Here is a 22828-nt window from a genome sequence, read left to right on the forward strand (position 1 = left end):
AGGGTTCCCCAAAGTAAGATGGGCTGTCCTTGCTCTAGGTCGGAGGGGGCAAGTTCCTACCGCTGCCCAGCCTCTGCGGTTTTCGGAGGTCTAGGTGGGATTTTTCCTGCTTTCTGCCCCCGCCGGAGCGCCGCTAGGTTGGGTCGGCTGTGGTCACTCGTCCTTCTCCACTCCCACGTCTCTTACTCTAGGGAGTTTCAGCCCGTTCTTCCTCCTCAGCCCTCACCTTTGAAAACAGTTTCCAAAGCGTCCACGTTAAAAGTGCGCGGCTTCTCCGGGGCCTGCAGAAGGAGCTCCTGCAGCCCGGCATTCCTCGGATTCCAGCGCTGTGACGTCCCCAAGGACGGCGCGCCTCCCGCTCTGCAGCTCCGGCTCCACGTTTCCGCGCTCCCCGCGCAGACGCTCCCCCCGCCCGCGCCCGCCCGCCGCGCCCCCGCCGCGCGCCCTCCCGGGCCGCATTCCTCCCCGGCCGCGCGCCCCGCGTTCCCGGCGCTCCCTCCGCCTCCCGGCCCCCCAGCGCCGCCGAGCCCGGCCCGGGGGTGGGGGAGCCGCGGCCGCCGGCGCCTGCTCCGTCCCCTCCCACTCGCACGGCCCCTTCCTCCCTCCTCTCACGGCTGCTCGCATTTCCTGCCGCCCTGGCTCTCCCGGCCCCTAAAAGTTCTTCCCAACTTTCTCTCCCCCGAGCGGGCGCAGTCGGGGGCAGGTTGCTGCGCTCCTCCTCGCTCAGCTGCCTGCCCTCCCGGCTTAGGTCCTCGGGGAGCAGCAGACACAAAGTGGCCGCTGGCGGTCCTTCCTCTCCCACCTCACCCATCCTCCTCTCCCCGGCCCCCTCCGGCGGGACACCCCGCGCCTAGGTGGTTCTGCTTTTCTCCTTCTCCGTGCGCCCCTGCGCCGACTCTCGCGCCGGGATCGCGGAGGAAACCTCCCTCCCCTTTCGCCTCGGCCGGCTCCTTCCCTCTGCCCCTCCTCCGCCAGCCACTGGAGTCAATTCCTTGGGGAATTGGGGCTCCGCTGCCGCCGCGGAGGACAGCCTTTCCGCGCGGGACCCCAGGGCACCGCCGGGGCCATGTAAGCAGGTAAGCGCCGTGTGCGGCGGGGGAGTCTGGCCCGAGGTTGGGGGCCGCCTCGCGCTCCGGGCGCCTTGCCGATGACTTGGGCAAACGCTGCCAACGCCAACTTGCAATCGGCGGCCCGGGACGCCGGGCAGGGCAGCGGGGGCGCGAGGTGGCCGGGCCGCAGGAGTTTTAAGTCGCGGTGGGAGCCGCCCGCTGTGAGGCGCGCAGCTTGTCTGGGAAGTGAAGGTGGAAGGTGAGCGTTGTCTGGAAAGTTTGCGGTTAAACCGACACCCTCGCCCCCTCCTCCCCATTTCCCTTCGGCTTTTTGGGAACGAGAGAGGGCCTGGAAGGGGCAGCTGGAAATACCCAGGCGGTTGGGGCTGGAGGATGAAAGGAACGACGTTGCCGTCTCTCCAGCGGGAGAGGGACTCTCTCCCCGACCCTCTTCTGCCCCCCAAAGGGACAGGATCTCTGGAGGGAGAGGAGTTTTCATGCCGTGCCACTAGGCCCCAGCTGGGTCACCAAACTCGTGGGCGTCTTGCCTCCTACTTGGGTGGTCGGGCTGGCTCATAGGGAAAACCTGTGGCCACACGATTTCAGAACAGGTCTCCACCTCCAACTTCCAAAGTTCTGAGTATTAACAAGTTCTGAGGGTGTTGTTAATACTCTCTCCCCTTTCTCCCTGGCATGACCCCTGCATCTGGGTTTTGCCTAATTGTAAGTGGGTTTTGCACCTTTTTGAGGGAGCAGTGAGCTAGTGCTGCAGCTGCCTCCCATTCCCTTCCACTTCCTTCAGTTCCCCACCCCGGTCCCCAACCCCACCTACAATTTAAGGAGGTTGTGGGGTTTCGGCTTCCGGCTGTCGAGGGACTGACTGTTGGAGGCTCTTTGTGAAAGTGAGGAATCTCTAGATTGCAGGCTGCTTATGCTGTTACAGGGTTTCTTAAAATGGATTAGTTCACTCATTCATTCAACAAACCTAGTATTGAGCTTCTACTCTGTGTTGGGAACAGGGGATACAAAGATGCTGAAACAAGATCTAACTGCAGCCTCCTGGAAGAAACTCAAAGGCTGATCAAGAATTACAGTGTAGTGAGAGAGGGGTTCTGTGAGAGCCAGGGAAGGCTTGGTCCTGGAGGTGAGCGGGTGAGGGGTGCACTGAGCTTAGAGGGTTGAGGTGGTACTCACCTGGAGGAGTGACTAGGAGAGTGTATTCCAGGTGGAGGAAACAGCTTGTGCAAAGTGCAAGTCATCCAAAAATGAGTATAAAAAGATCATACCTAACTCTCTGGGGGCCGGAGGGGGGTTTACGGCCAGGTTGGTGCAGGGATAGCATTGTTGTTAAAATCTTCTTTAATATCGGAAATTAAACTGAAAGCATGTTACCCACTTATGGGAACCAGGTAGCTTCCAGAGGAGTACAAGTCTCTCTTTTTGGACACACCTCCATGCCTGATGCTGTTTCTACAACAGGCAGCAGTTGTGCGACCATCTAAACTTTAATTGGCACTAATTGGTCCATGCCTGGTTTCATTAGAATGGTATTGATTCCCTTTTAAAGAGCCACGTGACAGCAATAGGTGGTCATACTACAGCATGACAGAACCTTGTATTAAAGTTACCGTATCTTTTGGTGATGGGGTTAAAAGCTTGTGCCATGGAAATGATAGCCTTGATGAGTGTGAGCTGAACAGCATGTTGCTCTTTTGCCTAATCTGAATGGGTGGCCGTGACGTGCAGAAAGGGTTCATGTATGTGTCACTATGTTCCTTATAGTATCCTCTACTTTTAAAAGTCATTCTTGCTTCAGTACGATGGTAAGGGCTACTTTTCCTTCCTCTGAAAATTTATAAAATCTGAATATCTTCAAGCAGGTTGTTGTAGCTTAATGGTCCAGGATTTAGCAATTCTGCCTAAAAAGTTCTTTAAAAGTTCTTTATAGAGCAGTAGTATTCTGTACATGGTTAGTCTTTCAAGGGCGCCTCTTCACGGGGCTGAAGTGGCGTTGTAGTATTATTCATAGTGGATGAGTCCCGGCTGAGATGGCAGAGGTCCAGCTTTCGGTGACCTCAGTACTTCAGAGTGGGAAGAACACACTGACTTCCTACACTTTTGGGTGTTTATCCAAGCCCCTCTGCAAACACCTTCGCTTATCTCAAGAATAGCCCCTTGACAGGAGTTTTCCTGAAGGCATAGGACCTGCATGAGAGAAATGGCTGAAGAGAAGCTCTTTCTTGCTAATCCAGGTACCTACCCAGCTTCCGTCATTGGCTTAAACACATAGTTATTAGTAACACTTTAGTGATTCAGGTTTGTGCATACTGTGTGGCATGGACAGCTATCATGGAAAGCACAGTTAGACTATTTTCATATGGAAGAATCTAAAGAATTCAGAGAAAAATCAGAATTTTTAGGAGAATTCTTGTCCTGAATGGGTGGGCCAGGAGTCAAGAACTATGAGGATTTTTTTTTTTCCTGGGGAAGCAAATGTAACCCTTTGATTGCACATTGTCCTACCTGGCTTCCATAATCTTGTCTTTTTTCACCTACTGTGCTGCATTTGAACTTCTTTCCTTGGTCATCAAGTGCTGTGTATTTTTTGAACTCATTCAAAACCTCAGAACAGTGCTACGCACTTTGTGAGAGAGAAGGCAGGGGAGAGAGAGAAGATGAAATAATCAGCCAGTTAGTGTTGCTTGTGCTGATTAGAAGAGAAGGAGGGTAAACAAGTTTTGGTGGAGACGAGGTTAAAATTGATGTCTAAAATAAGACTTTGTGGGGGCTGGCCCAGTGGCATAGTGGTTAAGTTTGGCACACTCCACTTCGGTGGCCTGGGTTCGCGGGTTTGGATCCCAGGCGCAGACCTACTCCACTCACCAGCCATGCTGTGGTGGTGACCCACATGCAAAATAAAGGAAGACTGGCACAGATGTTAGCTCAGGGCTAATCTTCCTCAAGCAAAAAGAGGAAGGTTGGCAACAGATGTTAGCCTAGGGCGACTCTTCCACAGCAAAAAAAAAAAAAAAAAAAAGACTTTGTGATCTCCCCTTACTGATTTAATTACCCTTCCCCTGTCTGAGCCCCTTGGAGGACTTACTGAGTGGTTCAAGTGGTGTATGTGGCAAGTTCTGCCACTTTTCCTGGCGATTGGTGTGCTAGAGCAGGGGATCCAGGGTTGGGAGTTTGAAATATAGCTAGGTTTGAATTCCAGTTCTGCATCTTTTAGCTGTGTGATGTTAGAGGAACTTCACAGCCCTTCGGAGTCTCAATTTCTTCATCTACAAGATGGGGCCAGTAGTAGGTAACTTGCCAGGATGTTATTTGTGGAGAATTCAGTGTAATGCCATATGTCCGCCTGCTAACATAGTGCCTCGCAGAGTAGATGCTGGGTCAAAGATGGCTATTTATGTGTTCCAGGAGTTATATGTGGCCGTGAATGTGCTCTTTGTGTGTGTCATTTTTCTTCCAGCAGCCTGAATTCACATGCGTGCCAACATACACATAAAGCTTTGTCTTGGACTTTTTTTGTGTGTGTCTGTTGGCTCAAAGCAAACGTGTTGGCTGGCGGCTGGCATGTGGCCCCCATGTAGGAGGAGGTTGAGAGTTGCAGGACCAGGCAGTAGGGTAGTTTTGGGGAGGGAAAGCCACTTAGAGAAGAGCAGAGCAAAGGGTCTTTCTCCCTGTATACTACTTGCTGTAACAAGGATCCAGTGCTAATATAAGGATCCTTGTATTGCTAATGTTGAAATCCAGTGAATGAAATGATGTTGCAGTAAATCTGCCTGCCTTTAGCAAGAGTCCAGAAGCTAGCCGATCTTCACAAATGAGTGTCTTTGCAGCCTTCATTTCCTTCTTTGAAGTTCAACTATAGAGTCAACTGGGACACCTCTGGTGTAATGCCAGCCTCAGGTGGCTTGAAACCGTTAATGTTGCCTTGCATCTGAGAAACCTCAAGTATTTGACAAACATTAACTCATTGATCTTCATATCAACCTCCCAGCAGGAGGGAATGTTAGAAGAAAGAATCTCCTAAAATGTCAGTAGGGCAGGTGTAGTATGTGTTCTGGAAGCAGAATGGATTGTTATAGCCAAGAATTGGTTAAATCCTGCATGCCAGATTGCATGCAAGCCAGGAGGTCGTGAGAGGACCCCTTTAAGGGGTCGAGGGAGAAAGCTTAGGAAAAATGCAGATCTGGCTGGGATTTTTGCAGTGAGAGGAAATCCACATTGCCCAGACCAGCCATGCCTTTGCTGTACATTGCATGCACGCTGATTATGAAAATAAATAATCTCTGACTTATTTATAATTCTGAATGAAAGGATATGATGCAATGCTTGTGCATGAGCACTTAGAGTAGCTGAGGATAAAAGGTATTAGTGACTAAGTACCTTTTTGTGGGACAGGGGTGGTTATGTGTCTAAGTTGGATTATAAATGGCGTATTAACATTGTTTTAATTTCCTTTCCCTTTTTCCTGCTGGTTCTATGTGCCTTGGCTTGGTTTTATTGTACTCTCCTATCAAGCTTTTGTTTGACTTGCTTCATGGGCCTTCCTATTGGAAAAAACATATTGTGGCCGTTCTTAGATTAATCGTGTGTAAAATTTGATATGTGGGTGATTTAGCTCAGTTCCTTAGGGGACCACATTAGGCCCAGCTCAAGGGTTTCATCCTGAGCCTAGTCAGTTAGTTGACCCAGAGGTCTGTTGTGTATCCAGAGGTCCTGTAGCCCTGGGTGGCCATCCCATAAATGCTTAATGCTGGTCAACAGGGAGGTGCCCGGTGAGAAAATGCGAAAGGGATCGGCTGGTGGTGTGGCATCCTCTGAGAAGCAGAATAGCATCTTCACATTTGTGTTGTTTGCCATTTTAGTATTGAACTAGATTCCTAAATTAGGAAGCTTTACTGTGTGGGCCACTGACTGGATCTGCTTTGCCTTACAAGTTTTTAGCTCACAGGGAAAAATCACCCATTGTTGAAAATTAGCAAAAGTTCCTGATGCTTATCTTTGTGCAAAGTCTGTCCTTTACCAACACTTAATCTCTTTGGAAATCTATCTGCTGGGAGTTCTTTCTTTCACACTCCGTTCTGCTCAAGTAATTGGGGCACTAGCTAAGGCAGTAGATCGCAAACTCTCGAGAGCATCAGATCACCTGGAAGGCTTGTGAAAACACAGCTTGCTGTTCTCCACGCTCACCTCAGCTTGATTCAGGTCTGGGGTGGGGCCCGAGAATTTGCTGTAAGGAACTCCCAAGTGATGCTAATGCTCCTGGCCCTTGACCAACTGCATGTTGAGAATCACAGAGTAAGGAGTCTCGTTTTGGTCCATCCACCCTTGTCCTCAGGCTTAGTGTGGTAGTCACTTGAGTTTTTCTCTGTGTTAGTTTGAATGATTCTGTCCCTGGTTGTGTTAGAGCTCTGGAGAGGGTGAGTCACTCACTGGCCACTTATCCCTAGCCAGGCCCACGGAGAGCGTGCACCAGATGTTTCCATTTAGTGGATCTGCTTGGCTCTCATATCCAATCCAGACCCCTCCCCTTGGTTCCAAACAGTTTGGTTTATCTGGTACTTCTGTCTGTCTGGGTATCTGATATACGTGGCAAGTTCTACCTGTCTCAAATTGAACCCACTAATTTCTTGCCACAAAATCTGCTGCTTCTGTATTTCCTGTCTTAGCCAGTGACACTGCCCTCTATTGAGTTAGCTGCTGAAGCCAGGCTCTTGGAGTTCTCTTTAACATGTCACTCTTTCTTAGCACCCCCCACCTCATACCCACCAGCCCCAATAACAAGCCCAGTCAGTCCTTAGATCCTTTGAGTTTGTCTCTCTAAAATATCTTCAGTTTGCTCCCATCCCTCCCTCCCCACTTCCCTTGGGATTGTTCAAGAGTTTCAAAGGCTGTCTTTCATATATTCTTCATCTACTCTTTCAAAGAGTTTTTAAAAACACAAATCTGGTGTTATGCTATTTAAATTCTTCTTTTGCTTCTTATTACCTGTATGGTAAGCCTTCTTTACCCCTGACTCCCTTCCCGTTTCCCATCTGCTGCTCATCCTCTCTCTCTAAGCTAGAGCCCTAACACTTGGTGGTGGTGGATTCTCCTCCCTTTGTTACATTCAGACCTGGCCTGACCTCTCCCCTTGCTGCCTGCTTAGCCCTACGCATTCAGCTAAAGCTTCACCTTCCTGCCCCTCCTTCCCACTCCAGTTAGGCATTCCTTTCTTCATAGTCCCCGAGCGCTTTGCACTTACCTAGACTGGTAAGTTTTGTCTCATCATATGGCATGTGTTTACCTCCCTGTCTCCTCTACTAAGTTATAAGCTTCTCCTAGCAGGATTCACATTTTACTTGGTCCAGAATCTCCACCCCATATGGAGGTTGTGTAGCAGTAGCCGTGTCTTACATTTTTTGGTGCTGACTCTGTCCCAGTGTTCTCAGCGCTTTAGATGATTTTATTAAATCTTTCAGCAACCCGATGAAGTAGGTACTGTTATTATCGCTGTTTTGCAGAGAGTGACATGGAGTTGATTTCTTTGAAAACTGTTTATAGGGCTAGCCTGGTGGCATAGTGGTTAAGTTTGCATGCTTCCATTCGGTGGCCCCAGATTCGCAGGTTCAGATCCCTGGCGCAGACCTGCACACTGCTCATCAAGCCATGCTGTGGCGGTGTCCCACATACAAAAATAGAGGGAGATTGGCATAGATGTTAGCTCGGGGACAATCTTCCTCAAGCAAAAAGAGGGAGATTGGCAACATATGTTAGCTCAGGGCCAATCTTCCTCACACACACACACACACACACAAAGTGTTTATGGAATCAATGAATGAATGGATTTCTGAAATGCTGACCTGAGGGTCTAGAGCCCAGCCTGGTTTGGAATTTACTGTTTATTCTCTAATAGGAGGTGTGGTGCTCTGGGAAAATGATGTCATATTCATTAATATTATACCATATTCATAATATATGTGATTTAAAAAATTAAACAGATATCAGTGCTATTTATTAGATACATCTTATTTGTTCATTTGAGGAGATGAATCAGATCCCTACACTGTTTTCTGAAGTTACTGATACTCTCGTGCTTCATGTTGTTTTGCTTTACTTGGATACTTTCAAAAATGTGATAATTTTTCCCCTCATTTTTCAAACCTAGGAAAGCTTGCAGATCAAGTGAGTATAAATATCGCAAAAGTGTTCATAAGTGGAAACATCTGGGCATGAAGGCATAAAACAAAGTTGTTTTTGCAGGTTTAGACATTGATTAGAATATGCTTAATTTCCTTTTTATGCATTGTTTTCTTTTATACCTTATATTAAAGATGAAAAGGCAGAATCACTCATCATTCAACCTCTGAGTTACTAGTTTTTAAAACGAGAGAGAGAGAGAGAGAGAGAGAGAGAGAGAGACCCTCCATGAACACCATGTCACGGCAGATTTGCCAACCCGCCCTTAATCAAGATGGCCTGTTCTACGTATAGAACGATATCGTTGATGTTATCCCTAAATCACAAGATTGGCCCTCGCCATTATTTTGGTTCTCAAGTACAAGGGATTAAGGCAGATTTCATGGTCATGAAAGTGAATTTGTTATGAATTACGTCTACACACTATCCGCACTTAAGCTTGATATTTAAGGTTCTCCACAAATAATGCCAGTGGTCCTCTGATTTCTTCAGATTTATGTCCCACTCTTCCCCAGGGTTCTGCCAAGCTGCAGCTGTTCCTGAATAATTTTCCACCTATGTTATGCCGTTTCTTCGCCCGGGAATCCTAACGCTCAGCATTCGAAAGCGTCCCTTGAGGCCACCTTAAATACTGCTTCTCTGGGCAGCCTTCGCCGATCTCCCTCCCTGGTCAGGCCCTTCTGCCACTTTGCTCTTAGCATTTACCTCTTGGTGCTTTGTGTCCTAGTTAACCTTCCTCATCCCCCTCATTAGCCTGTCCGCCGCCTGGGAGCTGCCACCTGCCTCTCGACATCCCTCCAGTGCTCAGCAGACCGTCGCTTCTCTTCTGCTGCTGGTTCATTCAGGTCTGCCTCCTCCTTGTCCCGGGTGTGCCCCCAGAGGCTGAGGCTGCCCCTTCTCCCTTCATTCTGACAGTCACTGCTATCTCAACATCTCTCGGTCACCTGTCCCACTGCTGTCACCTGTCCGGTGGCTGCTAGTGCAGAGACCAGGCCACTCCTATGCTATAGAGTCTTGTTTTAAACTCATCTGATATTTTCACTCTCCTGCTTGAAATATTTTTTCTTGCCGCTTTATATTATTAAGAGATATATATGTCTGTAGTAAAAGTATAAGGAAATGCCAGAAGGATAAACATCAAATATGGGGGGTGGGGTGGTGGTGGAGGTGAGGACCGAGATGTGGTATTGTTTTATTTCCTGAGCTGGGTGGTGGGAGCATGTATGTTTACTGTATTCTCCCGTAGTCTAAAATATTTAATTTTAAAAACCCAACAAATTGCCCACAATTAAATGCAGACTCCCTAGCAGAGCGTTCAAGGCTCTGCATACATAGCTCTTATTCCCACCTAATCAGCCTCGGCTGGCCTCTCTTGGCTCCTCGTCACCGTTGCCCAAACATTTCTCATGGTTGAAAGCTTGTGGCTTTGAATTTCTTTTCACATCTGGTCACATAATAATCTTCTCCTGTGTTCTTTAATGTCTAATGTGGTTTTTATGTCTTCTTAGGTGTATTGTCTGACATCCCCTTTTTATCATTAGGGAGAATTCATTGTCACCTGACCCTATCCTTCACTATCATATGCATCACATTGTATTATCCTTGCTTCTTCATCTGTCTCCCCAAAGTTGTGAGCTCTTCGAGGACATGTTCTGTGGTTTATTTATCTTTGGGTTCTTGGCACCTGCTGCAGAGTAGATGTTCAATAAATGTTTGGGGAATTGTTGAGTAGTAGGTGTAAGATTAACGTTTTTAATTGAAGCCTTTTTTTTAAAGTATGTCCAAAAAAACTTTAAAGCAAATTGAAAGGACTATCTCTTGGGTTCAATATCTGAAATTTAGACTGCAAATCTAATGGATTTACATGTAGATTTTCTAATTCAAACTTATGATTTGTTTAGAAATTCTTCTGCTGCTTTTTCCATTTACCTTATGGTGTATGGTGATGGGTGATGGTTTGATTTTTTTGGTTTGTTTTTTTTCCCCCTCCACCCATCACCATGGAGTGTGTTGATGATTTCTGTCTGTAGTAGTGTCCGAGGGTGTGTGTGAGTCTGGGTCTGGAAGTAGATCTGTGCTGTGAAGTGGTACCACTTGTTGTTAGGGTGACTTCTGCCATCGACACTACTTGATCTGGGATGGAGAAGCGACACATCCATTTAGAGGCGAGGCAGCACAGTTTATTTTTGTGGCAGACGTGTCCCACTGCAGAGCTATAATAACCGTAATGAAGGAGGATTATGCTGTATTACGTTTATGAAGGGTGTACTAGTCTGTTACCAGGGTCAGTGGTGACAGCTCAAGCCAGCAATTAGGTTGCATTAAAGACTCCTGCAGGCAATTAGCATTTGCTTCTGCCGATGAAATCCTGTGATCTATTAAGCATATTCTTTTTCATTATACATTTTGTAAAATGTGTTTAGATGATGAAGGTACACATTTTTTTTAGACATACACAAGTTTCCAAATTATCATTTGAAAAATGGGGGGCTGACTTTCAGATTCCCTGCGTTTAAATCCCTGGGTTATACTAACTTTCTGGGTGGATTGTGCTGTTTTAAAATCGGTACATTTTAAAAAGATCATATAAATGCTTTTATTCAAAGGTAAGGAATTTGTTATGGAATGTTATATAATTATGTGACTTATGAGGGGGAAAAAGTGTGACCGACGTGGAACGATTTAAAACTCCAAAATAATGAAATGACACTTACTGATCTTAATTATATTCTTTAGAAAATTATTGTTTTACTTCAGAGGCATCTAAAAATAAAGGCTGGAAAGGATGATTTGTGCTGTGCTTCTGCTGAGCAGCTGTTTGGTTGTTTTCAAAATGAGGCTTATTTTCCAATGCTAGGTTAGGTGCAAGTGTGTAATTTCATGTCCCTGCATCCTTGTGAATGTGTTTGGCATTTTAGCTTTGCCTGTAAATATGAAATGATGTTTACACTTACTAAGTTATTCAAAGAAATTTTATTCCTCTTTCCTTCTTCCCTATTCCAGTACCTTCTCCTCCTTTCTTTCTCCCTTTCTCCTTCCCTCCCTTCCTTCCTTGATAATAAAGTGTCTTCATTTGGAGGATTCTGGTAGCTTCTGATTCTGTATATGTATTTAAAGTTGATATTTATCAGGGATGATAAAAGGAGACAAGTACAGTGACAGCCCTTCAGGCCAGATACTCAGTGCAAAGGTCTGTAATGGATGTCTGTTTCCATAGGATAATTGGACCATCTCCCTGTTGTTTGATTCTCGATTTGCATTATTCCGTTTCTCATTTGTAGACTGATAAGACAGTAATAATGACTAAGCATAGTGGTTTGAAATCTGTGTACGTGAGCATATTAGAGACTCCAAGAAGTCTTGCAGTCAATGAAAGTGTGTCAAAGCTGAAGTCATTTTAGTAAGGACTTATTTTTTTTTAATTTGATTTCATGGAACACATGTAATCTCAAGGGGCACTAATATTATATAGAATACTTTCTAGAAGAAGCTTGGTTTAGAAGGTTCCTGGAATAGAGAAGACATATTTGTTGTCTTTAAGAAACCCAGCATCTAAATTAGAGAGTATAGTGACTTGAATTATTGATTAAACATTTTAAGTCTTCATTAGCAAACCAGACTACCTTAATTTTTTTTATTAATTGAATTTTTGGGGGGAGGGGGAGGACAGAAGAAGAGCAAGTTTAAAATAAAATATCAAGAATGTATTCACAAAACAAATTCACAAAACCAACTGTAGGGGAAAGTTTTAGCGACAGTAAACATTTAGTCTAATTTTATGTGTTTAAAATACAGTAAAGAAGAATGTTCAGATTAAATTTGAGGCACTACAGGAACCTCATCCTTCAGAGAAAGATCCAGATATATTCAGTCGTCCATCTTACTGAGGCCAGAAGTGGTGGTTAATGTATACACTACCGAAAAGTCTTGGTTCTCCAAATTCTGGCAGTCAGCCCTCCTCCTCCCCCGTTACTGATAACACTGCCGAGAGGAAAGCAGGCAGGCTGAGGAGGTATAAACCACTGAGGGCTTTAGAAATGTCACTGCAATTATTTTATTAACAGCTGCCCCCATTTAAGTTGTTATGTGTAACTGAGCCTTTAACAAAGGCATTGTGACTGTAACCTGAACAGCTTTTTCCCACCATGGCCTCTTATTATGTCAAGCTGATTTGCTCAGTATTCCCTTCATCAGTGTTTCCCACTCCCGTTTCTGACCTTTTATAGAGCTTTATGTATGGAAACCCTTTTTCCTCTACAACCTTTAAACTTGTAGCAATCTTATGAAAGAGATGTTATTTTTATCTATAGTTTATCCTTGAGAAATATGAGTTAGGTTATTTGCTAAAGTCTCGCAGCTAGTAGTGGAGAAGTGGGATTTGAACCCATTCTCTCTGACCCCACAGCTCAAATTCTTAGGCCCAGAAGTCTATATAGGTCAGGAACATCTGTTCTTCCTTTCTTTTTCTTTCTCTCTCTCTCTGCCCCACTCCCTCCCTCCCCTCCCCTCCCCCCTCCCCTCTCCTCCCTCTCCTTCCTTCCTTCCCTTCCTTCCATCAGTTTGTTTAATAAATGCATATTGATGTTGTTGAAAGTGAGGATGTTTTTCTTTTTTTTTTTTTAAAGATTTTTTTTTTTTTTTTATTCATTTTTTCCCCCCAAAGCCCCAGTAGACAGTTGTATGTCGTAGGTTCACATCTTTCTAGTTGCTGTACGCGGGACTCGGCCTCGGGTTGGACGGAGATGTGGTGCCTCAGGGTGCGCCCGGGATCCGAACCCGGGTCGCCAGCATCAGAGCGCGCGCACTCAACCGCCAAGCCACGGAGCCGGCCCGTGAGGATGTTTTTCTGTGGTCATAATCTTTAAAAGAATAAGCAACTAATAATGTAGCCACCGGCCACATGTGACCATTCAGCACTTGAAATGTGACTAATAGTTTGAGTTGAGGTATGCTGTATGTATCAAAACACACCCCAGACTTTGGAAACAGTGCAAAAAAAGAATGTAAAATATCTCATCGTAATTTTTTTAGTTGATTACAGTTTGAAATAGTATTTTGGATATATCGAGTTAAATAAAATGTTATTAAAATTAATTTCTTCTGTTTTGCTTTTTAAATGTGACTACTGGAAAGTTTAAAATTACCCATGTGGCTTGCATTTGTAGTCCATAATATATTTCTTTTGGACAACACTGTTATAGATGGTTATCAGACTCTTCCTGGGAGCCCTAGTTCCTGAGTCATGCCTCAGAGGACTAGGGAACAGTGGATAGAGACAGAAATTAGAAATAGTTATTGGTGATAAGAAGCAAGCTTGATGGCACCTTAGATGACCAGCAGAGAGAGACTAATATTAGGTGGCATTTATTTGGTACTTACCATGTTCGAGTACTTTGTCAAACACTTGAAGTGGATTATCTTTTTGATCCTTGCGACAACTCTGTGAAGTAAGCCCTCTTGTTGGCTTATTTTGTAGATGAGAAAACTAGGGCTTAGAAAGGCTAAGGCACAAGATTTTTGCAACTAGTAAATACTAGTTTACCATTTGCAACATCATTGGCATGCAAATACTAGTAAATGGTGGAGCTGACTGTCAGATCTGGGCATGAATCCAGAGCATGTACTTGTAACCACTCTGCATCACTGCCTCTCAAAGGCGAAAGAGAAAACATTACCTAGAACTGATCAGCCCATTTATTCTTTCAGTGTCTATGAAGGGCGGGCATTTTTCTCCCCAGCGCTGGCAGATATCATCTTTGAGTTAGGAAATATAGTACAACAATAGATTTCCTAAGAATGACCTCTAGTTATCAAGAAATGATGAAATTATGCTTAATATACTCCATTTATTAATCTAAGGTTGCCTTACTTAGGAAAATATCAGAAATTTATTTCAGAAATTTTAAGTACATTTCAGATTGCTTTGTAACGTAGGGACATTGATGTATTGCATAGCAAGTACAGATTTTGTAGATACAAGCATTAGATCTTTCTCCTCAATATAACTACAATACTCTTTAAAAAATTGGTAAAAATCTACCCACAAATCTTTCCAGCTATTCAAAAAGATTTTTTCGTATTTTTCTAGTCTTTGTTCATATGTAAACATATTTTTCTAGTTGTAGTTTTATATACTCCTTGATGTATATGCGTGCTTTTCATACGTCTTATTGTTTTAATATTTCAGTATATTTATATAATTGATATACTGTAAATTATTATTATTTTTTATTATTGAAAATACATACATTTCTTGCTAGCCCATAGAAGATGATAGCGAGGATCTTCACATTGTTTTTTATTGTTGTTGAATTTATTTTAGGATAAATTTCTATGAGTGAGATTGCTTGTTATGATGAACATTTTTATGATTCTTGATTCATACAAATGTACTGCAATTTTGAACATAGGTCATAAAGATAAATTCAAAAGTAACACAATTTTATTTTCGGATAGCTGATATTCTTTCAGATCTTGCTTTGCACATGTTTGATGACTAGGAAGTAGATTATCCCAGAAAATAACTCTTGCTTTTGTCTGTTTTTTTACAGTTCCATTCTTTGTAGTCTGACAAAAGAATTTGATGAGTCCTAAATTCATACCTTCAAAGACTGAGTAATAACCCTTGCACTAGATTCGCTTTTGGCCTAAGTGTTCACAAATCCTTATATCATTTAATGAAGAATAAAGTGTGTTGGATAGAATTATTTCTGTTATGGATATATGTATAGAATTATTGAAAAATACAGTTATATAAAGATAGCATTTAAAAGGGAATCAAAGATATACATGAGTACATACTTTATTGATAAAAAGAAATAATTATAAACTATTGCATCATTCTAAGTTAATTTCTGGTGCTTGTCGGCTTGTCTTATTTTATATAGATGTCGTTGGTATCTGCCTATTATTCTTGTCTTCTACTTTTTCACAGACTTTTTTCAACATATATCAGCTACTCTATAGCTTGCCATATTTTGATGATTATTGATTTAGTGTTTGCTATAGTAACAAAAAAGCTTCCAACATCTTAGTGGCTTATAACAACCGACATTTATTCCTTGTCCATGTTACGTGAGTGCTATGGATGTGCTGTAGCCCCTGGAGGCTTGACTGGGCTGCTGGCGTTCCGCATGTCTTCCTATTTGGGAACCCAGGCTACAGGAGAGCCCCTCTCTGGGACATGCTGTTCTCATGGCCGAGGGCAGGGATACATCGAGAAGCATGCAGTCTCATTTAAACCTGCTGCACAGAGGTGGTAAATATGCTGTCTGTTCACATCCCATTGGCCAAAGTGTATCACATGGCCAAGCCAAAAATCAATGAGTCGGGACCTACACTTACCTCACAGGATTCCCAGGCAAGTCACAAGGACATGGATGGGAAATATTACAGGAAGGGAGCAAAAGATTAGGATCAGTAATGCCATCTTTTAAACTATCATTGACTTAACTATTCCCTGGTGGTTTGGTATTTGGATTGTTTCCAGTTTTAACAATTATAAATAGCATTGCTATAAACACTGTTGAACAAATTACGTTTATTTAGTTGGAGAGTATTTTCTTGGAATTTGGTTTCCAGAGTAGGCTGTCTAGGTCAGAGGGCATGACTTGCTTGTAGATCTTGTTACATATAGCCAGATTGCTCTCTAGAAAGACTGTCACTTTATAGTGCCATCATCAATATTTAAGTATACAACTTTACTCATATTCTACTAGTGCTGGGTTTTGCAATGTTCATTTTGTTAGTTTCATCGTTGCTTAGAGTTTAATTTTTGTAGTTAACTAATTTTACATTAGTGCTTTAAAATTAGTACTTTAAAACAAAACTTTCAGTATTTTAAAACAAAAAGTTTTAGAACACATTGTATTGTTATGCATCTATTAAGTTGAATAAAACAAAGGCCACTTATAATTTTTTTCCTGGTTTCTGAAAGTCATTGTAAACAATACTCATTTTCATGCTCTTTTTGTTTTCTTGGCCCCATATTTTCTCAGTATACTGTTTATTAAATAGATTTTTATCTTCACCTTAAAACAAAAGTTGAAAAAAGTAAAAAGAAAACATATGTTTGATTTGAGGTTTTATAACTTTTATCTGAATCAAATCATAGTAATTATTACTATGGAACTGGATAAACAGGTGAACCTACTCAAATTGCTGAATTTTGTTGCCTCTTTTAAAGTCTTGGGAAAGGGGATTTATTTATGGTCCTGTTGCCTAACACTGGATGGCTTTAATTCCATGGTTTTCAGATTCCCCTATTGCTGTATGGTTTATATAGCAGAAAATATCAACTGAAACTTAAGAACCAGTCTTTCCTACAGTTTTCCCCTTCAACTGTAAACTAAAACTTTTTATTACTGACTATCCTCTCACTTTGTTTCCTTTACAAGTGTCATGTTGCCTGCTGCTACGTGTGTCTTTGACTTATGCTTAGAAATAGTGGTATCTAGACATACCCATAAATATCCTTGGTTATATTTTCTCAAGTAAGCCCCGAGACCTCACAGCAAAGGCAAGAAGACTTGCAGGGCAAATAAGAGAAATCTTCAGGCTGCTGGATCCAGAGTCTATGGGGAGAATAGGCAGATTGTGTGTGTGTGTGTGTGTGTGTGTGTGTTGGGAAGTGGTGCTGGGGTTTGGGAATGATGGTTGGATTTTGCAGCTACCATTGTAGTGCGAATGCCTCCCACTTCATTTAGTGGAGGAATGTCAAAAATCCTCAGAACTGAGAAACCCCTTTTCTGTGTTTCGAGAGACAGCCTGGTAAAGCTTGTAAGAAATATTACAGCTCAGTGGGGAGTCCAGTGTGGAAGAAGCAAGTGATGTGTGAACCAGACGTCAGTGTGTGAACTCGAGTTTATTTGAACAGTGGTCGTTGCTGACTGCAGAGTGTTAACAGTGTGAGTATTTAGAGTATTAGTAGTGTGAATATTAAACTCAGATTAGTTTTGAAGACAAATGAATTTGAATAGATTTGCCATGAAAGTCTTTGGATTTTTGTCCCTGAAATGGTTTCTTATTTCAGTTTAAGTTCATTATGTGTAAGTCTTTGTAGAATTTGTTGCAGATTTCTTTGCAAGATGAGGACCAATTGGTTTATGAAATTTTGATTTTGTAATAGGTAAATCTTTTGGGAAAACTGGATTCTGAGGCTCAAAGTAAGTGAGAATGAGGATGCTTTATGTTAATAGAGAAGAAACCAAGTAATTACAGAACAGAAGCTTTTAAAAATCAGTGCAGTAAAATAGGATGCTTGTTTATATTGAATTGTTACAGGTCTAGGTTGAACTTATAAAAAGAACTACTGAACTCTTCTCAAAGGTTGTTGTGCTCATTGTAAATGTTTTCTTAAGCTAATAGTTTTAAAGACAAAAGTCTTATCGTCGCAGTGTGTTCTGCTTCACTGAATTCTGTATTTCGGGAGAGTTGAGGCTAAGGGTGTAAAATGTATTAAATGTGTATATAGCTTTTAGGTCTGGGTTGATGGTCCCACCCACGGGACCCTGTATAGTGTTGTCCCAAGTCAGTTGGTGTGACCCTCTCCACTCCCCAGTGCTTTCTCCTTTCTCTTCCATTTTCCTTCCCTCCTAGCCTGTATGTTGGCCTACCAGTGGAATCCTCTTATGTGGTGCCATGGTCTGAATGTGTCCCCCCAAAATTCCTAAGTTGAAATCCTAACCCCCAAGGGAGATGGTGTTAAGGAGGTGAGGCCTTTGGGAGGTGATTAGGTCCCAAGGGTGGAGCCCTCATGAATGAGTAAGTGCTCTTATCAAAGACCCCACAGAGCTCCCTATCCCCTTCCCCAATGTGAGGATATGACGAGAAGTTTGTGACCTGGAAGAGGGCCCTCATCAGACCATGTTGGCACCCTAATCTGAGACTTCCAGCCACCAGAACTGTGAACAGTAAATTTCTGTTGTTTATCAACTACCCAATCTGTGGTATTTTGTTATAGCAGCCTGAACGAACTAAGATTCTTGGCTTAACTTGACAGGTGATTGTCAGGCCAAAAGTTGTGGTTGTTTACTTAAGAAGGCCTGGGACTACTAGACTATTTTAACATACCTGCGTCCATCTACTCTTTCACCAACAATGAGCGTTCAGTGCAGCCGTTAGCTTTTTAGACATGTGACAGATGTGTGGTTCTTATAACCCGTTGTTTGTCATGTAGTAATTAGTCATGTTTGTTGATGTCTATGAGTTGTTCGGGGTTGTTTATGGAGGGCAGTGGCAAAAACCGTGTTAATTTCCCTGGCGTCTCCTTGCTGCAGATCCCTAAGGAAAGCATAGGCAGCACACTGTATTTTGCTGGTGTGCTAGGTTGTCAAATACAAGTACATGTTTTGGGTAGCCGTCTTGTGAGTGATCTGCCATCCTCTCTCCATCTTTGCTGCTTTGAGGACTTGGTCTCACAAACACATACTTTGCTTGTGATCAGGTATCCATGACGTATGGATTAGGCCATGATTCTTGACTTTTGTGCCTGTGGATATCACACCAAAGCCCATTTTTTATTTTAATTTTAATTTTTTAAAGTTTTATTGAGGTCATATTGGCTTTTAACATCGTGTATTTTTCAGGTGTACATTCTTATGTTTCAGTTTCTGTATAGACTGCATTGTGTTCACCACCAATAGTCTAGTTTTTATCTGTCACCATACATATGTGTCCCTTTACCCCCTTTGCCCTCCTCGCACCGCTTTTCCTCTGGTAACCACTAATCTGTTCTCCTTATCTATATGTGTGTTTGTTTTTCTTCCACATATGAGTGAAATCATATGGTCTGACTTATTTCACTTAGCATAATACCCTCAAGGTCCATCCATGTTGTTGCAAATGGCACGATTTTGTCTTTTTTATGGCTGAGTAGTATTCTACTGTGTATATATATACCACATCTTCTTTATCCATTCATCCGTTGATGGACACTTGGGTTGCTTCCATGTCTTGGTTATTGTGAATAATGCTGCGATGGACATAGGGCTGCATATATCTTTTTGAATTGTTGATTTCCTATTCTTTGGATAAATACCCAGTGGTGGAATAGCTGGATCATATGCTATTTCTATTTTTAGTTTTTTGAGAAATCTCCATACTGTTTTCAATCATGTCCTATATATAGAATAATATTCAAATAGAATAATATATTGAGAGAATACTTTTTATTCTGTTTTTTCCCCACTTATCTTTTTAGGCATAGTTTTCCCTGTTTCTACATAGTCTTAATGTCTGTATAATTAATTCACTGGATTAATGTTATAATTAGCAATTTCCATTTGTTGATTATTTGAGTTATTTCCAGGGTTTTTGGCTATTGTAAATAAAGTGCCATTAACATCTTTGAACACATAGTGTCTTCTTCTTTTGGATTATTCCTTTGGGTTGAATTCCCAGGAGAAGGATTAATACATCACAGAAAATAACGTACGCATTTTTATGTTCTTTGTTGGCAAAACCACTCTTCCAAGTGTTGCCCAGTTTACATGCTGCCAGATTTTAGGCTCATATTTAGTCATTGTTTTGTTTTGTAGATTAAGAATAAATATTTCTTGTTAGGATATTGTTGACTTGATGTCAAGGTCTTTTATTGCATTACTGGCACTTAGTAGGTGCTCAGTACATTTTGATTAGTTGGGCTTTAGGGAGAAGTGCTTATCAGATAAGTGTTAGCATTTCCAATATTGTAACCTCATCTTTCTGTGAACCTTATTGATTTTTAAATGTTGTTTACAGATTTTTTTTTTTTTTTTTTTTTTAAAGATTTTATTTATTTTATTTTTTCCCCCCAAAGCCCCAGCAGATAGTTGTATGTCATAGCTGCACATCCTTCTAGTTGCGGCATGTGGGACTCGGCCTCAGGATGGACGGAGAAGTGGCGCCTCGATGCGCACCCGGGATCCGAACCCGGGCCGCCAGCATTGCAGCGCGCGCACTTAACCACCAAGCCACAGGGCCGGCCCAGTTTACAGATTTTTTTTTGACAAAAAAAGCTATGAAGAGAAAAAATTTTAAAAACCGCCAGCCAGCATTTGGCCCAAAGGCTGTAAGCTCTGCTTATCTCCTTTCCCCAGTGACCTTTTCGATTTTTCTACTTGATTCATTGTATTTCTTGAGGTGTATTTCAGCATGCATGATATTGTTATGCTGATAGGAGTTTTTGGTCAATGAAAAGGAATACTAAAAAAGAAGAGTTAAAAATAAAATTAATGTTCCAAGCACACCGTGAACAGGCAATAGAGGGATGGATGCATGCAACAAGCTATCCTTGTTTTATTACATAGATAGGGTGATTTAATTCCCTTTACTCAGAACTTTGGAGTACTAAACTGGTTTGCCCAGACATTTGTCCTTTTGGTTGAGAATGAGCGGAGTCCCCTTGACAGTTAGGCTTCTCGGCATAATTTCTCAGTTGGCGTTGGTCACTCCTGGTTGAACTCATAAAATCAAGTTCCTTAACAGGCAAAGCCAAAGACCAGACCCGATATGTAGACAGAAGCCTCTGTTTGCACCTAGATGGCAATCTCCAGATATCCTGAAATGTCTGGTCTGATTCTTATGTGTTGACCAGAGCTCCCTTCTCCTACAAGCAGGGGCTCTCCTGCTGCCCTCTTGGATAACGGACACCTTTTTGGCCTCTCTCTGCTTGCATCACCTGCTGTCTTGCCCACTTCCTCACTTTCTTTGTTTTCTTCTGTTCCTCTCCTTTTTCTTCCCTTTTTGTCACCTATCATCTCCTCCACACATCTCAGGCTTAAAAGAAAAAAAAACAAAAACTCCCTTGATTTTCAAATGTTTTGCCAATCAAAATGCCCCTTCTTCTCTGCTGCGTCCCCAGTCAATATGGGGGTATAAGCTTGAGTTCCTTTACTGCTATATATTTTTCTTTTTTTGAGAATGGTACTCAAAGAACTGCTTCTCTATGAAAGCTAGCTCTATTTATATATATTTTTTTCTTTTAGTGTCTGCGGACCTCGAGTCCTTAATAAACAGATTCTAAAGGTAGTCTCTTTATTGTGCATATTTTACTGGTAATTAAATACATTAAATGATATTTTTTCCATAAATTACTATTTGACCTGGAAAACCAAATAGTGACTTCCTTGAATGGTATTTGAATTTCTGTTGGTCTGTGTACACTGGTATGTGTACACTTTAACTCCAGCTTGATTTTAATCACTTTGATCACACATATGTCTGAAAAAGCCACTACCCATGAAAAAGGCAGCAGCATTATGAAGTGACTCTGGCTTGTTACATGAGAGTCCCTTAGGCCGTGTAAGATGAAACCATTCTGGGCAGATGTGTAATGGGCCAAGTCCATTTTGAATTTTTGCAAACTCTCCAACCATCCCCCATCATCACCCATGTGGTGTAGTGGAAAGTGCACTCCTGTGGAATTTCAGAAACCTGAGTCCGGGTTCTGCCACTAATTAGCTATTTTGGTTTTAGGCGAGTTACTTAGCCACTCGTGACTCAGTTTCCTTGTCTTCATCATGAGTTAGTTGGTCTAGTAGAGTACGATTCCTCAGGTTCCTAGCTCTACACTGCTTTGAAAATTCAGCAGTTCTAGAAAACTTTTTTTGTTTCAACCCTGTGGTAAGATTTGTGGTCAGAGCAAAGAAGGAAACCTCTGTGCTGTTACTCTTCTCAGAAGAAACTACTAGTTGTCTGATTTATTTTTGTCCAGGAAAATATTCAAGTAGCATATTTAAATATCAAATTAATTTTTTTTTTGGCAGTGATTGCTCATTTTATTTAAATGAATTCTGTGATTTTATTTAAATGAATTCTGTGGCATTTACCTCTCATCCTTCCCATGAAAAATAGGGCTGTAACGTATGCAGTATACTTGTTATTGCATTCATTTAAATTAATATTAATTTTGTTGGGATATACGTTCAGAGCTTCACCCTGGTCAAGGAGGCATTTTAGGTAGTATTAGGTATGTCTTGTTAGAGGTTGGAAATTGTTGGGGTGAGAGGATTGGTAAAATTTAGCAGAAGTTTCTCTGTGCTGTGGAAAAGGATACATACCTTGTTGTACGTCTATTGCCCTCTGCAAAACATTGCGTTTCGTGACAGTGCAGGCGTGACTTCCGTATCTCTCCACAGGGATGTGGTGCTCCATGTTGCTGTTACTGTGTGGGTCTTGTAAGTGTTTGTGGATTGTTGTATGTTACGTATGTGCCTCTTCAGTTTCTCCTGAACTGTGATTTCTATCCTTTTGGGAATTGCAACATCATCTCCAAGGTTTTAGGTTTCCTGACACCCTCCACAGCAGATTTCTTTATAGCATATGCTTATTACATTGATTTGTTTTGAGAGTTTCATAACGTATTTTGAAATAATTAGAGACACTCAGGGGTTTTTTGAATTCTAGGCTGGAGATCTCCAGTCTAGAAAGTAGTGTGTGATACACAAGAGAGAAAAGGGAAGATTGGGAGGTGGGTCAGTGGTTTCCAAACAGGGAGCCAGAGCTGGTAGGTGAGGGTTACTGGATAGGAGCGTAGTCTGAAAAAATAGATTTCACAGTATATATGTTTTCTTTCCTTTGATCCTATTATATTTTCAGTCCTTTCAGTC

The 22828-nt window shown here is 42.3% G+C and overlaps 1 protein-coding gene across 2 annotated transcripts in view; it reads left to right on the forward strand.

Moving 5' to 3' along the window:
• Positions 1–525: 525 nt before the first annotated feature.
• Positions 526–22828, forward strand: part of PTPN14 (protein tyrosine phosphatase non-receptor type 14) — a 176354-nt gene continuing 154051 nt past the window's right edge. Inside the window, exon 1 of one of the 2 annotated variants that reach the window (XM_087439116.1) lies at positions 526–1076. The gene's annotated coding sequence lies outside the window, so the exon portion shown is untranslated. The remainder of the gene's footprint in view (positions 1077–22828) is intronic. The other variant, XM_004424908.3, reaches the window with a different exon arrangement.

The sequence above is a fragment of the Ceratotherium simum genome, chromosome 2 (assembly GCF_057802395.1).
Source record: "Ceratotherium simum simum isolate JZ-2026a chromosome 2, ASM5780239v1, whole genome shotgun sequence".
NCBI classification, from domain to species: Eukaryota; Metazoa; Chordata; class Mammalia; order Perissodactyla; family Rhinocerotidae; genus Ceratotherium; species Ceratotherium simum.